This window comes from Tripterygium wilfordii, chromosome 4 (genome assembly GCF_013401445.1).
Source record: "Tripterygium wilfordii isolate XIE 37 chromosome 4, ASM1340144v1, whole genome shotgun sequence".
In the NCBI taxonomy this organism is placed as follows: domain Eukaryota; kingdom Viridiplantae; phylum Streptophyta; class Magnoliopsida; order Celastrales; family Celastraceae; genus Tripterygium; species Tripterygium wilfordii.
In genome coordinates, this window is record NC_052235.1 from 10,065,348 (window position 1) to 10,079,756 (window position 14,409).

The 14,409-nt window shown below is 37.1% G+C and overlaps 1 pseudogene; it reads right to left on the reverse strand.

Moving 5' to 3' along the window:
• Positions 1–14,309: 14,309 nt before the first annotated feature.
• Positions 14,310–14,409, reverse strand: LOC119998026 (annotated as a pseudogene).

Here is a 14,409-nt window from a genome sequence, read left to right on the forward strand (position 1 = left end):
CATAGATAGTAGCTCGTGTTGAGACATGCTATCTATCAACATATCAACAATTGACATAACATACACATCTTTAGGTGTAGCAGTGTTTAAATCACGAAAATCAACACAGATACGAATTTTGCCATTTTTCTTAACTATCGGTACAATATTTGATAGCCATTCAGCATACCTAGTTGGCCGTATGAAGCTGACCTTAACCAACTTTTGTATTTCTTCTTTGACACGTAACTCCACTTCTGAAAACATTCTTATAGATGGTTGTTGGTATGATTTGTACCCTGGCTTGATGGGCAGTCGGTGTTCTACCACCTTTCTATTCAACCCTAGCATTTCCTGGTAATCCCAAACAAAACAATCACGAAACTCGTGAAGTAAAGCTATTAGTTTTACCTTGATAGATGGATCCAAGGTGAAACTTATATAAGTGATTCTAGCCTCTTCTTGTCCCCCAAGTTCACTTCTTCAAAAGGATCTTGGGTTTCGGCCTTCAAATCATTTAATTTAGCCGGTACTATTGTAATACCCCGAACTTCTTTTTCTTGTAGAAATTAGGTAGGGTCAACATGTATTGAGTATCTAGATATATTTAAAACCATTAGAAATAAATACCAAGTGAGTTGAGAGTATACAAGTGGTTCAAAAACGGAAAATTTGGTTTATAGGTGTAATTGTCTAGAGAGCTTTATTAAAATGGTACAGATCTGCCAAATAGGCAGAGGTGTCCGGATAGCCATCCTGGCTGTCTGGACACCTCTTTAAAAATCAGCCCGTGAATTGTTTTAAAAACACCCATTTCGTGATTTCCACTCAAATATTCGACCAAAACAGACCCTAAACCCCATTTTCTCTCAAATTTCCTCCCTTCCATCAATCTAAGATCATCAACCAAGGTAAGATTGTCCACTTTCAAATTGTTTCAAGTTGGATTCATGACTTCTCTCTCTAGCTTACATGTACTTAAATTCCTCTCTTTATCCTAATCTTTCAACGTTTGAACCCAAACTCAAATCCATGAGTTCCTACATCATTTGAGGCCTAAAGGAAGCTTGCATCCCTTCCTTCTATTTGTCTCTGCAACCTTGGTAAGATTTCTTAAACCTAAAAGCTAGTATTTAGAGATTGGGTGATTTGGGATTCTAGGGTTTTATGGGTTTTGTAGATTTAGGGGAAAATCGTTAAATTTGATGAAATTAGTTATTTAATAGGTTGATTTAGACTTTTTTATGGTTGTATTGCTAGATTCTATTGTTGATTGGAGTAGCAAGCTTGAGTAGGTGAAGTTCAAGAACTTGGAAAGTTTTGGGCAAGTCAAGGTAATGGTTTCTTGATTTATTGGGTTAATTTGTGTTAGATTTATGAAATGGAAGTTGTAGTACATTGATTGGAGGATGGGCTTATCGAATAATAGATTGATTGAGGCCGGAGAATCCAAGGTTGAGTATTGGTTTATATAACTAGTTTTTGAAGTGCGAGGTAGGCAAATTCCACCCTTTGCTATTCTCTTTGAATATGTCTACTATTAAGAACGTTATCTTTTCTCATTATTCATTATGATTCGTTCTCACCTTAATTGCACCTAAGGGAGAGCAACCCCACTTTGTGATTTCTTCGTTGTATGATTTGAGTTATATTGCATACCCAACTTGTTCAATCTTTCATTGAGCATGAATTACTCTTGAACATGCATCATGTAGTAGTATACATATATAGGTTGTATGTATACCCTATTGCATAACCATGTTGGACATGCATTGTAATTGCATGGTAGATGTCGGATATGGACCCGTATATCTCCTAGTTGTAATTGATGTGAAATGTGGAATGCCATTGGGCCATTCAGGGTTCCTATGAGTACGGGGATGCCGGTGGGCCAAGTCAGGATTTCGTATGTGCTCGAAGCACCATGCGATGATGTCGTTGGGCTGTTCAAGGTCCCGATATGTATAGGGATGTCGGTGGGCCAAGTTAGGATCTCGTATGGTGTGGTTATCTACTTGTGTTTGGTGTACATGATGTTAGCTATCATATTGTTGCATTTGTGCCTTTCTTTAATATTTCAACCTTATATTATTCACTTACTCTTTATTATTTCCTACTGGGCCTTTTTCTCACCCTTTTCTTTCTCCTATTCTTTCCTCGCATGTGAGTCTAGTTCCGGTACCCGGGTTGTGGATCAGGAGGAGCGTGCGCGACGTGGATAGACCGCTGGAGAGTGATAGGACTAGATGGTTCTAAATTTGATTATGTTATTACTATTTTGTCGTACCTATGTTTTTGGTTGAGACATATTGTGTGATATCCCTATTCGATGGTAGGATGGACGGTTGGGAGGGTGCTCAGTGTGATCGGGACTCCCGAACCGGGTTTGTGGACTTTGTGACCTGACGATTTCTTATGTTTGCAGGATTGCTACTTGCGTTAGTTGTTGATTATATATGTTGTTGTGTATGGAGAAATTGTGTGTGATTGTTAGGTGGCCTGAGGCCCTACTTAGATTGAGAATTGATTGATGATATGATTTGTTAGGTGGCCAGAGGCCCTGCTTAGACTTGAGAATTTAATTGTGATATGAATTGTTAGATGGTCGGAGGCCCTGCCTAGGTTGTGAATATATTTGAGATATTGCTGCACGTTTACCCCAAGTTGGCATCTTATGTATTATGGGGAGGTACTGTCGAAATTTTCGGTGGTGTGATGATTGAATTAATTATGGTTTGATTTAGACGGTACCAAAAGTAACGCATTCTGGGTCGGGACGTTACAGCTATCTTCAAATTATTCCAATCCAACTCCTCTTTTTTATTCATGGCCAAACAACCATCTTCTTCTACTATCATTTCTTTTTCATTAATTTCTTCTGTTATAATTTTGTCAATGGTAGCTTGTACTATGATCTTATTTATTGCAGCCACCACTATCTTCTCTTCGTCTTTCGACCACATCATGGGACTTCTTCAATAATTGGCTCTGATCCCCTCGGCCTATAAGGAACAATGGTCGTTCGTTACAATAATTGTCTTGCACTTGTTTGTACCTCTTCTTTCTTGGTTGTAAACTGAATTGATCCACATTGAACATGGTAGTAGCAAGCTTCCACCTGATCTGATGTAATCCTGAATGGCTGGTTGTCTGCCCAAATGATTTCTACATCATTCCCTCTCCAACACACCAAAAGCTTATGCATTGAAGATGGGATGCACCAATTGGAATGAATCCAGTCTCTTACTAATATAGCTTGGATTTGGCCTGGCTGTCAATGACAAAAAAGGCAGTTATGGAAGATTTTTGCCTAATAGTCAGCTCCACTGGTAGTATACCAATTGCCTTAGTAACTTCACCTGTAAAACCTGTCATAGTCACGTCAATTGGAATTAAATCAACTTCTTTCTTACCCAACAGCCAGGGAACCAATCGCGGAATGGTATTGACTACAGAACCATTGTCCATCAATACTCTATCAATCAGCCTGCCATTCATTTGTGCCCTGACATACAATGGCTTGATATGTTGTGACATTTGGATTTAAGGTTTCTCCATGATAACCCTTTTGGGAGTTTTTTTCACCCACAATATGCACTATCACTGAGCTGAAAGGTTGATCACCTTTCTCTGGCAGATCGAACTTTGTCATATGATTTTTCTTTATGTGTTTCTTGGCTTGCCAAGCAGCTGGCAAAACTAAAGTAGTGGTAGAACATTCATATGGTACCTAAATTGCTCCCCGGCCACCATGAACTCATTTGTAGGTGATTGATCCATTTTTACTTGATGGTTATCCTCCTACTTCTTTTCTTTGCGAACCCATGTCCAGCTCCTGCGTTGAATCACTGGAGGTTTGTAGTGACTCCTCATATAGGCAGCATACTTCCTCTGCTTTCTCCTCAACTGACATCTGTTGGTAATGGTGCTGATTAGTGGTCGCACATAGCGTGGTTTCTGGGCAAACCCACACTTTCTTTTCTGAAGTCACCTCTGGGGCAACCATCTCCATCTCCTAGTCGTAAGTTCTCATGGAAGATTTCTTTCTCTTACTTTCTTCTTTCAGTAATTCTTCATACTCCACGACCTTTGCTACCATCTCATAAAAGTCATAAAATTCCATACCTTGCAACTTTTTGCTCAATTTAATGTCCAATCCTTGCTGGACCATTTTGACAAACTCTGACTCAGGTAGATAGATGCAACATCTATTCCTCAACCTCTTAAAACGAGCAATATAAACATCAGTGGTTTGTCCTACCTTCTGCACCAATCTGAATAACTCAGCCACAGACACCTCTGGTTCAGCTCTAAAAAACTGAGTATGAAATTACCATTCCATTTCCCACCATGTGTTGATGGAATTTCTTGGTAAGGTGGAATACCAAGTAAAAGCAGCTCCTGTCAAAGAATTTGGAAATAACCTGAGACAAAGGTTGGCAAAGTTGTCATAGTTCGCCAATTCACCACATTGCACAGTGAAACAACCGATATACTCTATGGTGGACAACCCTTCTTCTCCATAGAATAAAGTGAAATCAGGTACTCTAAATCCCTGTGGGTAAGGAATCTCCCTATCCACAATAGCTGGATAGGGTTTGTGATATTCTGGCCGACAAACCTGTCTGAGGTCGTCGCCATATAACTCTTGAACTACCTGTCTGAGAGCCTTTAGATCAACAAGTGGTATTTGTGGTGGAATAATGTGTTGAACCCTACGAGCAGCGCCCATCCCTGCAGCGACATTGCCTCCTGGTCCAACAGGTTCAGTGGTTGCATAAGCAGTTGGATTGTTCATAGGATTAGTATTTCCATATGCAACATGCCTGAAATTCTGACCATTACCAGATGGAGAGCGCACTGGAAGAGGAATGTACTTGCTGTAACCACCATCCACCTGATAGTTTGTTCCTTTCTGTGATGGGAATTGCCCACCCGTAGTCATATCTTCCAACTTCTGCTCAAACTTTCGTTCAACCTGTTTCATGGCATCTTCAATTGTTTGGTTAGAATGTACCTCCAGATTTTTGATGATTTTAACCAAATGTTCAAACATAATGGCGGCTTCATCAGATAAGCTAGCTGGTCATTTAATGAGCTCTTACTTTTCTTTAGTGCTACCATCATTGGCAGCATCTTCCATGTCTACCGGTGGGCTCTCCTCCTGCGGATTCTCCCCAATGATTGATTCTTTCCCTGACAAGCGAGTGCATTCTTTTTCCCCCGTCCCACCGGGTGTGCCAAAAAAAGGTTGTTGTCACCAAAAAGTGGCCCAAGGTGGTAATAAGTTGCAGGTGTGCCAAGGCTTATAGCTTTCCACACTAATTTGAATGAAATGCACCGAATGTAAATAAGAATTCTATGTAGACTATTGAACGAACTATCTTGGAACCTCAATAGTTCAAGGTTCCCCAACTCCACTTTAGTGCACTTTGTTGAGATTGGAATGAAGAAAAATAGATAGACACCAAGAACAATTTACACAACGATAGTTGACATTGAAACTTGACAAAGAATAAATACAAAGGAATTTGGAATGAACAATATGATATTTGCTCGAAATTGTCAAGAATTTGGAAAGTAATTAGAATACTAGAATGCTCGGAAGCTTGAAAGTGCCTTTGGGCTTGAGTTTTTTGTCTGTCTGTCTGACTGTTTGTGTGTTGTTGTTGTTCTTGTTTCTACCAGCTTTTATGCTTTCTCTCCTTTGCATGAAAATCTCCATGAAACCATGATCTTATTGCAGTTAACCTTGATTTGCTCCATGTTCTGTCAATTGGAAGTTAATACCACCTTCCCACAACAACTTCCTTCACTTCTCTCATGTGCTACCACGTGGACCACCTCTCTCTAACTACTATAACCTCTTCCACATTATGTGGACCACTTTTAACACAACTCTGCTTGGGCAGTTATACTCATCAATTGGGCTTCTCTTCTTCAATAATATGGGCTGTAAGTGATTGGACGCTAATAGGCCATATTGGCCCGTATATGCTGCACCCTGGTCCATGTGGTTAGGCTGCTCCATGAGCTTTGTACATGGACTAAGCCCATTAGGCCCAACATATATTTGGTGCCAACAGGATGATATATAAATTAGCTTTTATGGGTAAAGATTTTGTAGCGAGTTTTTATTTGCTTTGTTTTGGTTATGTGAAAGCTATATGCTTCAATGAAGATTGATGATGTGAAATTTCTCACATTCCAGCTTTTGCTGCCTTCATTTTCTCATTCCAGCTTTTGTTTCCTTCATTTCTATTGATTCCAAGAGTGATTGGGAAACATGAGGATGAGGACACTTCATGGCGATTATTTGGAAGCTTTAGATTCTGGTATCCTTAGAAATATTTATTTATATAAAAAAAAGGTTTAAATTCATGAATGGCCCTTATGAAAGCGTCATCCAATAAAAATTAGGGGTAATTATCAATAGATCCACAATTAGGAAGACTTGTTCTAATAAAGACAGACAAAAAATTTTTAATTATAAGGATACAGTTGATTAAATGACATAGATGCCCCTTCTCTTTTAATAAAATTATCTAATTCTATGCATGCGCACCTCTCTCTTCCACATTTTCTCCACATGCATGATATCATCAATTTTGATTTTTTTCTTTTTTTAAACGAAATTTCAAAATGATTTATGTCTCAAAATATATGACAGAATTTGAAAAAAAATGATATATTCTCAATCAACGTGAAAAACTCTTTCAAACAATCTCACTCATCGATATATTCTGAGATGAAAAAAATGTTGTTTATTTATCTACACTACATATGAATTTATCTGCACAGCATATTATTTATTTGCGCAACATATTATTTATTTGCACTACATATGATTTATCTACATTACACGTAAATTTATCTAAACTGCATATAATTTATCTGCGCTGCATGTTTATTTATGTGCACTGCATGTTTATTTATTTCTTTATCTGCACTGCATATAACTCCATCCATCCCATTTTGATTGTCCTTCTTTCTATTTTGGGTTGTCCCAAAGGGCTAAAACTATCACTTTTCTTCATTAATTAACAATTTTATTGTTGTATTTCAAAATTACCCTTGTTACTTTAATTACCCTTGTTTCAAGAAAAAAAATATATCACCATAAATAACGGTAAGTTTGGAATAACATGATTATTTTGTGTAATGCATTAAATCATATCTTCTTAAAAAGTTAGATTTTCAAAGGATGACAGACAAAATGGGACGGATGGAGTATTTATCTGCACGACATGTTTATTTATTTGCACTGCATATTTAAAATTTCACAAATCAGAGACAAACAAATTGTGATCCTCGATTTGACCTATAAAATGTTTGAATCTCCAAATATGTATTAGACATAAATATATGGGTATTTGAGTTTTCTTTTGAATACCATAGAAATCATCTCAATCAAGGCTCAAACGAGTGAGTTATGGCTGTTTGAATATACTGACGTCGAACACATTGATATTAGAAATACAGCCCCGATTCGTGAACTTTGAACCTCTATTTGATCCCTAAAATATTCGAATATTCAAATTAATATTAGATACAAATCTGTGAGTTTTCGAGTTTTCTTGTGAATGCCACAAGAATCATCTGAATCGAGTCTCAAACGAGTGAGTTATGATTGTCCGAACACACTGACGTCGAATACATTGACATCAGAAACACAGTCGATTCGTAAACTTTGAGTCTAGATTTGACCCCTAAAATATTTGAATATCCAAATGAATATTATATATAAATCTGTGGATTTTTTATTCTTCTTTGAAATGCCATAAAAATATTCTTAATTGAAACTCAAACGAGTGAGTTATGACTGTCCAACCACACTAATGTCAAATACATTAATCTCAGAAACACAACTTCGATGCACAAACTTTGAGCCTCAATTTGACCTTTAACATGTTCGAATCTTCAAAAATATATTAGACACAATAATGTTGCTATTTGAGTCTTCTTTCAATCGCCAAAAAAATCATCTCAATCAAAGTATAAAAGAGTGAGTTATGACTATCCAAACGCACTAACGTTAGAGAAATATTTGGTTGTTAAAATTTAGAAGTAAAATAATAGTTGAGGGTAGTATAGTCAATAAAAAGAAGTTTTAAATATTTTATCCTTAATGGAATAAATCTTATTCACTTATGGACCTTATGGGTTGAAAAAAATTAGAGTGGATCTATTGGAAATTTGGAATAAAAGTTTGATTTGAGGGACCTATTGCTAACTCTAAAAATTCAAATATAATAAATATCTATGTGACGCTTTCAAAGCGTCTTGTAAATGAGTAAAATAAACGGTGCTTAACCGGTCAATCTTGCTGCTTAATTACCAGTGCATCGGTATTTGTTTTAGTTACGATGTTTCAAAAAAACACTGCTAATGCATTCACGGCACTATGTATTAATGGTGCTTATGTGGCGTTTCACTAAGTGTCGAATATAACAATAACGATAGATTATTCACTTTGCCCTTACTGTTGTAGTGATGTCCAAGTATTCGACCATCTATATATTCCTAACAAATGTATAGAACTAAGCTTTCGAAATATGTTGGTTGCATAGATTATTTGCAATTATAAACCTTATAATAAAATGAGAGACATGTTAAGTCCATTATGGGCGAATGGGAGATGTTGGTTGAGATAGGTTTGGAACACTCATGATGGATCAGATCAACACATTCCCAATCTCAGCTGCCATAGTTGAGAGAGAGATGTAAGAAGTTGTAATTTTTCATGGAGATGTTTTGTCTTTCTTACTGAGCCCTACTAAGTGGGATCTTCATCTAGAGGAAGTGGGCTTCTAATTGGGTCTATGCCTTTTGGACCTGGGAGCATTGTTTGTATTGGGCCAACTTTATTACTTAAAGTCTTGGTCCACTACTAGCTATTGAGCCCATGATTTAATATATTATTCATATTTGTAAAACAATCTTATTAGTTGTCTAATGTCACATACTGTTATTACATTGTTTTTTACTAACACAATCTCTTATTATATTATTTCTAGTTAATACAATATCTTATTACATTGTTTTTTATTAACACATACTCTTATTACATTATTTTTATATGTAATTACATTATTTCAGTGTTCCAGATCTTTATTACACTTTACATGCTGAATCCGAATATGTAATTTTTTCTAAAATTTAATATGTATTTTGAGAGATAAAACATTTTGAAGTTTCGTTTAAAAAAAGAAAAAGTAAAAAGTTGTATGATGTCATCAGATTGGTTGTTATGAATAATTAGGTGTATTTCTGTAAAAAAAGAATACATGATATACTTTACATGTCATCTTGCTTAGTAATCATGCCATGTAAATTATGGACCCTTATGAAAGAAAAAATTATGGATTTGGAGAGGACGAATTTTTACAAACATTTAATGAAATCTTTCCTCCAAATCACTCTACTTTATTTTTTATAAGTTATCCAAACAAGAGAAGTATAAGGAAACTCATTTTCTCTTTTATTTCTTTCCCCCAAATACCTCAATTCAAACACACAGGGAATAGAAGGGAAAGGGAGGAAAGGGAAAGTAGCAAAAGGAAGAGGAGGGGAGGGGAGGTAGAATATTTTTCCCTCTCCCATGTTTGGATAAATAAAAATATAAAGGAAATAAAATTGGTTTAATTTATTAATTTATCTTATTTTTATGTTAAAATATTATGTGCAAGGGTAAAATATGTTTTATCTTACAAATAACTTAATTAGTCATCCATTCCCTCCAAATGACTTCATTTTGGGAGGAAGAATTTTGAAAAAAAAATTAATGAAATCTTCCTCCCAAATCCCCTCAAATCCCTCCCTTTAATATATATATATAAAAGTAAGATACACTTAAGCTTTCTTTTCTCTCCCAAAATTCTAAATGCTTTTTAGATTTTTTAATTTTTTCTCTCCTAAATTAATATTGAAATATTTTTACATCAAATATATAGTGGATAATATGATATCTCCTAAACTTCCATGATTTTTTCAAATATTTTTAAAACATTGAAAAAATATTGTGATACCAACATTTCAAAAAAAAATTTACATATTTCTAAATATATTCAAAAATATTATGATAACCAACAAAATATTTTTCCCACTCCTAAAATCGCGTAAATCATAAACCTATGAATAGATAAGAACAGTTAATTATTATCATTTCTTGGTTGCTTGAGTTCTACAATTACTATGAGTTCTAAATTTATTGTTTAAAAGCTTCCGAAAATTGGTTCATTTTACTCTTCAGTTTGTTGCTTTTTGTTCAAGCCTGGTTGATGTATGGGCTACTTTGAAATTCCATAACGACAAGGGCATCAACAATTTTTATAGCCTTCTTGGTTGGGTCTTGCTTGTCTTTTTTCTCTTTGGTATCTGAGTTTTCTTGGTAGTTTTTGGTATTGGTTTAGCATCCTTTGATTTGTTATTGAAGTATTTCATAATTGAATAGATGATTTAAATGTACAATTCTAATCATTGTCTTTCTCTGTGTGTTCCTTCCAGACCTTGATTTCACAAGCTCATTAAAAAGGAGCCATGAAGGACTAAAAGATCGCACAAGTTTTTCGTTTTATTTCAACGAGTAAGAAATATTTTTGTTGCACCAATGGATTTTCTTAGCTTATTAATAAAATCTTTGGAATGCTCATTTGTATCCCAAATGCAGGTTGAAAATTTTTAACTTCGATCCGAGCTTCAGTGACTGGGGAGAAATCTTCTAAGAAAAGTCTAGAAAAATAAGCAAGTGGCCGTAGAGAGAAAATGGCTTCAAGGTTCTCAAATCCATTTGGATGAAGGCATTACTAATGATAACCTGATCACCAAACTTCCATCATCAGAGATTATGGCCACTTCAAATGATGCGGTATGTCCGGAGCTTTCCCTTGTCCCACATCGAAAGAGTGGGAGCAAGCCGAGTGTCATATATGCTTGAGGCTTGCCTTAAACTAATACCCAAGGTTTCCAGGCCAGTCTTGTGAAGAGGTTTGGTTTTGGGCCTTGGGTACAGCCGGCCCAAGTGTGTATTGGGTGTCGGTTGGGCCTGGGTAGAAGTTTGCATCAATTTGGTATCGAAGCTAAGGCTCGCTTCCGTGTGTGGGCGAATGTGCACCTACGGGTGGGCGAGTGATTCGCCTCGGGTCACGAGATGTGCTCATGTGTGTTAATCCTGCATGTGGGACACGTGTTGTTGTAAAAGACGGAGGGAATAATGCGGTATGTCCGAAACTTTCCCTTGTCCCACATCGAAAGAGTGGGAGCAAGCCGAGTGCCATATATGCGTGAGGCTTGCCTTAAACTAATACCCAAGGTTTTCGGGCCAGTCTTATGAAGAGGCTTGGTTCTGGACCTTGGGTACAACCGGCCCAAGTGTGTATTGGGTGTCGGTTGGGCCTGGGTAGAAGTTTGCATCATCAAATCTTGAGAAGGTGAACGGGGGGCTCAATATTCTTCAATTGAAACTTGTGCTTTAGAGTCTAGAGCTCTTGAAAATCTGGTTGTGTTACATGGAGCAAGAACTTCACTGGATGAATCTCATATCAAAAAAGATTCAACTAGATTGTACTATTGATTGGACCTCTATTTTGAGGTTCCAATGTCCTTTAGTTAGGATGTTCTACAACTTAGCTAATGTATTTGATTGCATTTTACCTTAATTTTACACTTACAAATGTTTCCCTTTGGTTTTGTAGGAATCGGACCTTGTTCGGGCAAGTTTGAGCACTTTTTGGGCACTTTTTGCTGTGAGGTGTCCGGACACTCACATTAGGTGTCCGGGCACTTCCTTTGAAAAATGAGATAGACCCTATAACGAAGACTTGATGAAGTCCAGGTGTTCGGACACCTTCCGAAGCCGTTCGGACACCTACCGCGGATCTGTAATTTTCTGCACCAAAATTTCAAGGGCATTTGGGGTAAATCATGTATGTAACCAATGGGGAACGATTTAATAAGGGTAGTTAGGTATTTTCTATTGTAAAAAGAGGGGAAAACCCTAAGATTTGGTTTTCTTTCTCATTCATTGATTACAAAACATCTAGCCTCCATAGTTTTTTTCTCTCTCTCTCTCTAGGGTTTTACTTAGTTCTTGTGATCTTGATTGTAAACATTGGTTTTCATCTATAAAATTGATGTTTATTCTCATTATAATGAGTGGCTAAGTTCATTTTCTAGTTTCTAGTCCCGAACTGTGGGTGCAAGGTTTCGATTACTCAAGGTATGCTCAAAGAATCGTAGCTTCAATTTTTCTCTTTTAATTTTGTGATAGTTGTGTGATTGGATACATAAGAATGACATATTTGATTGTATTCTTGGATTGTCTAGTCTAGGGATTGCATCTAATGTGTTTGATTGAGAATTGTTAAATCCATTGCATGATTTCCTTAATTAATTGAGTTTTCCATTGCATAGCTATTAATTATGTGTATTGATGATGGGGTTTTGGGTTAATTTAGGAATGTGAATGGGAGAGTTATGGTTAATTGATCTTTGAGTGTGAAACTAGGGTGTTAGCCAAGCCGAGCCCCAAGGGGGAACATTAATCCATAATATTAGGTGTTTATCCCTTTGCGTTCATTGTAGATTAAGAGACCCGATGGCCTACATGTATGAATTGAAGTCTTATATCCCAATTCTCTTTGCATATGTATGATTGATAGTATCACACAATGCATTGTGTATGGTTGTGTGTGTTTGCAATGATACCTTGAGTATGAGAACCGAGTAGCCACCGGGACGGATTAGAGACTAGGTTTTTAATTAATTGTTTTAAATCCAATTCGTGCTTACTTTGATTACAAAATCGCTCATGCTACCGAGTCATTCTGCCCATTTCATTTACTCGCTTTTATTTGATATTCATTGCGTTTGTTAGTGTTAGCTAGTCATTTGCATATCATTCACTTCAAATTTGCATTGCTTCCTCGTGGATCGATACCGGACTTACCGGTTTATTACTTGACGATACCCTACACTTGGGGTAAGTACACACACACACTTTGGTGTCGGTCAAGTTTTTGGCACCGTTGCCGGGGAAGCGAGTGTCAAAGACGGAGTTGGGTGGCTTGTAGATGCTAGCTTTATGCTATTAAACGCCATCAAATAAGGAAGGAGCACGGTCAAGATTCAAGGGTAACTTCGTTCCTCCCTTTTACTTGCTTTTTAGAGTAGTTGCTGAAAAGAGAGAGAAAATTGTGAGGAGAACTTGGCGGATGGGGCTGACTTAGATTCCTGTGGGAGATGGATGCCACCTTGTTTGCTGCTTGGTAGTGATACGTTGTTTGAGAGAGCTTTGCGCAATTTTTCTTTCTATCACTACTTGCTACATCTTGGTGTGTTATTGTTCCTAGGATTGATTGTTGCTCTATTCCTATCTTTGCTCTTATTCTTGCTTGATATTGTTCTTGGTTGTTCGTTGATTGAAAAAAAAAGAAATAATTTTTTGTTACTTGACTTGGTTGGTTGCCATCTTTTGTGCTACTTGCTCTTTTTGCTTGCCATCATGTCTCAACCTAGAGGTAATGCTAGTGGGCATGGGTCTAATAGAGATGGGAGAGGTAGTGATATAAATGCGAGTGATGCGGGAAGTGTTCGTGGGGGTGATATGAATCTTGATGCATTGCGTCATCTTTTGCCACATGTGAATATTGATGAGTTGATGAATCCGGGGCAAGGGCAAGATGTCCAAATTGGAAATGCCCAAAATGCACCAAATGCCCAAAATTTGCCAAATGTTCAAGTTGAGCATGTTTTGCAAAATGCACCTCAACCATTTCAACAAGACAATGCTATGCAATTTGCCCCCCAAAATGTCTATCAACCTCCCAATATGCCTCTTCCATATAATTATGTGCATCCCATGTATTACAATATGCCTCAAATGCCACAAGTGCCACAATATGCTCCCTATGGGCAAAACATTCATGCACCTCCTCCTATGCAATACATTCATGCCCAAGCCCAAGAGCATCGTACTTGGAGGGAGCTTACGCATCTCACAAGGCAAACCCAACCTTCTTGCATCATCATGTCACCGAACCAACAAAATGTGAGCCTTAAACCGTCCATGTTCCAAATGATTCCCAAATTCCATGGAATGGAATCAGAATGACCATATTTACATGTGCATGACTTTGAATCGGTGTGTACTACTTTTGGTGATGCCACATGCTCACAAGAAATTTTGAGACTCAAACTTTTTTCATTCTCTTTGAAGGATCATGCAAAACAATGGTTTGAGAAATTGCGCCCCCAATCCATTGCGACTTGGGCGGCAATGCAAGAAGAATTTCTCAACAAATATTTTCCTTCCCACCGTACAATTTCTTATCAAACACAAATCATGAATTTTCATTGCAAAGAGCATGAAACCTTCTTCCAAGCTTGGGAGAGGTTTAAGGATTTGTTGTTTATGTGCCCTCACCATGGATT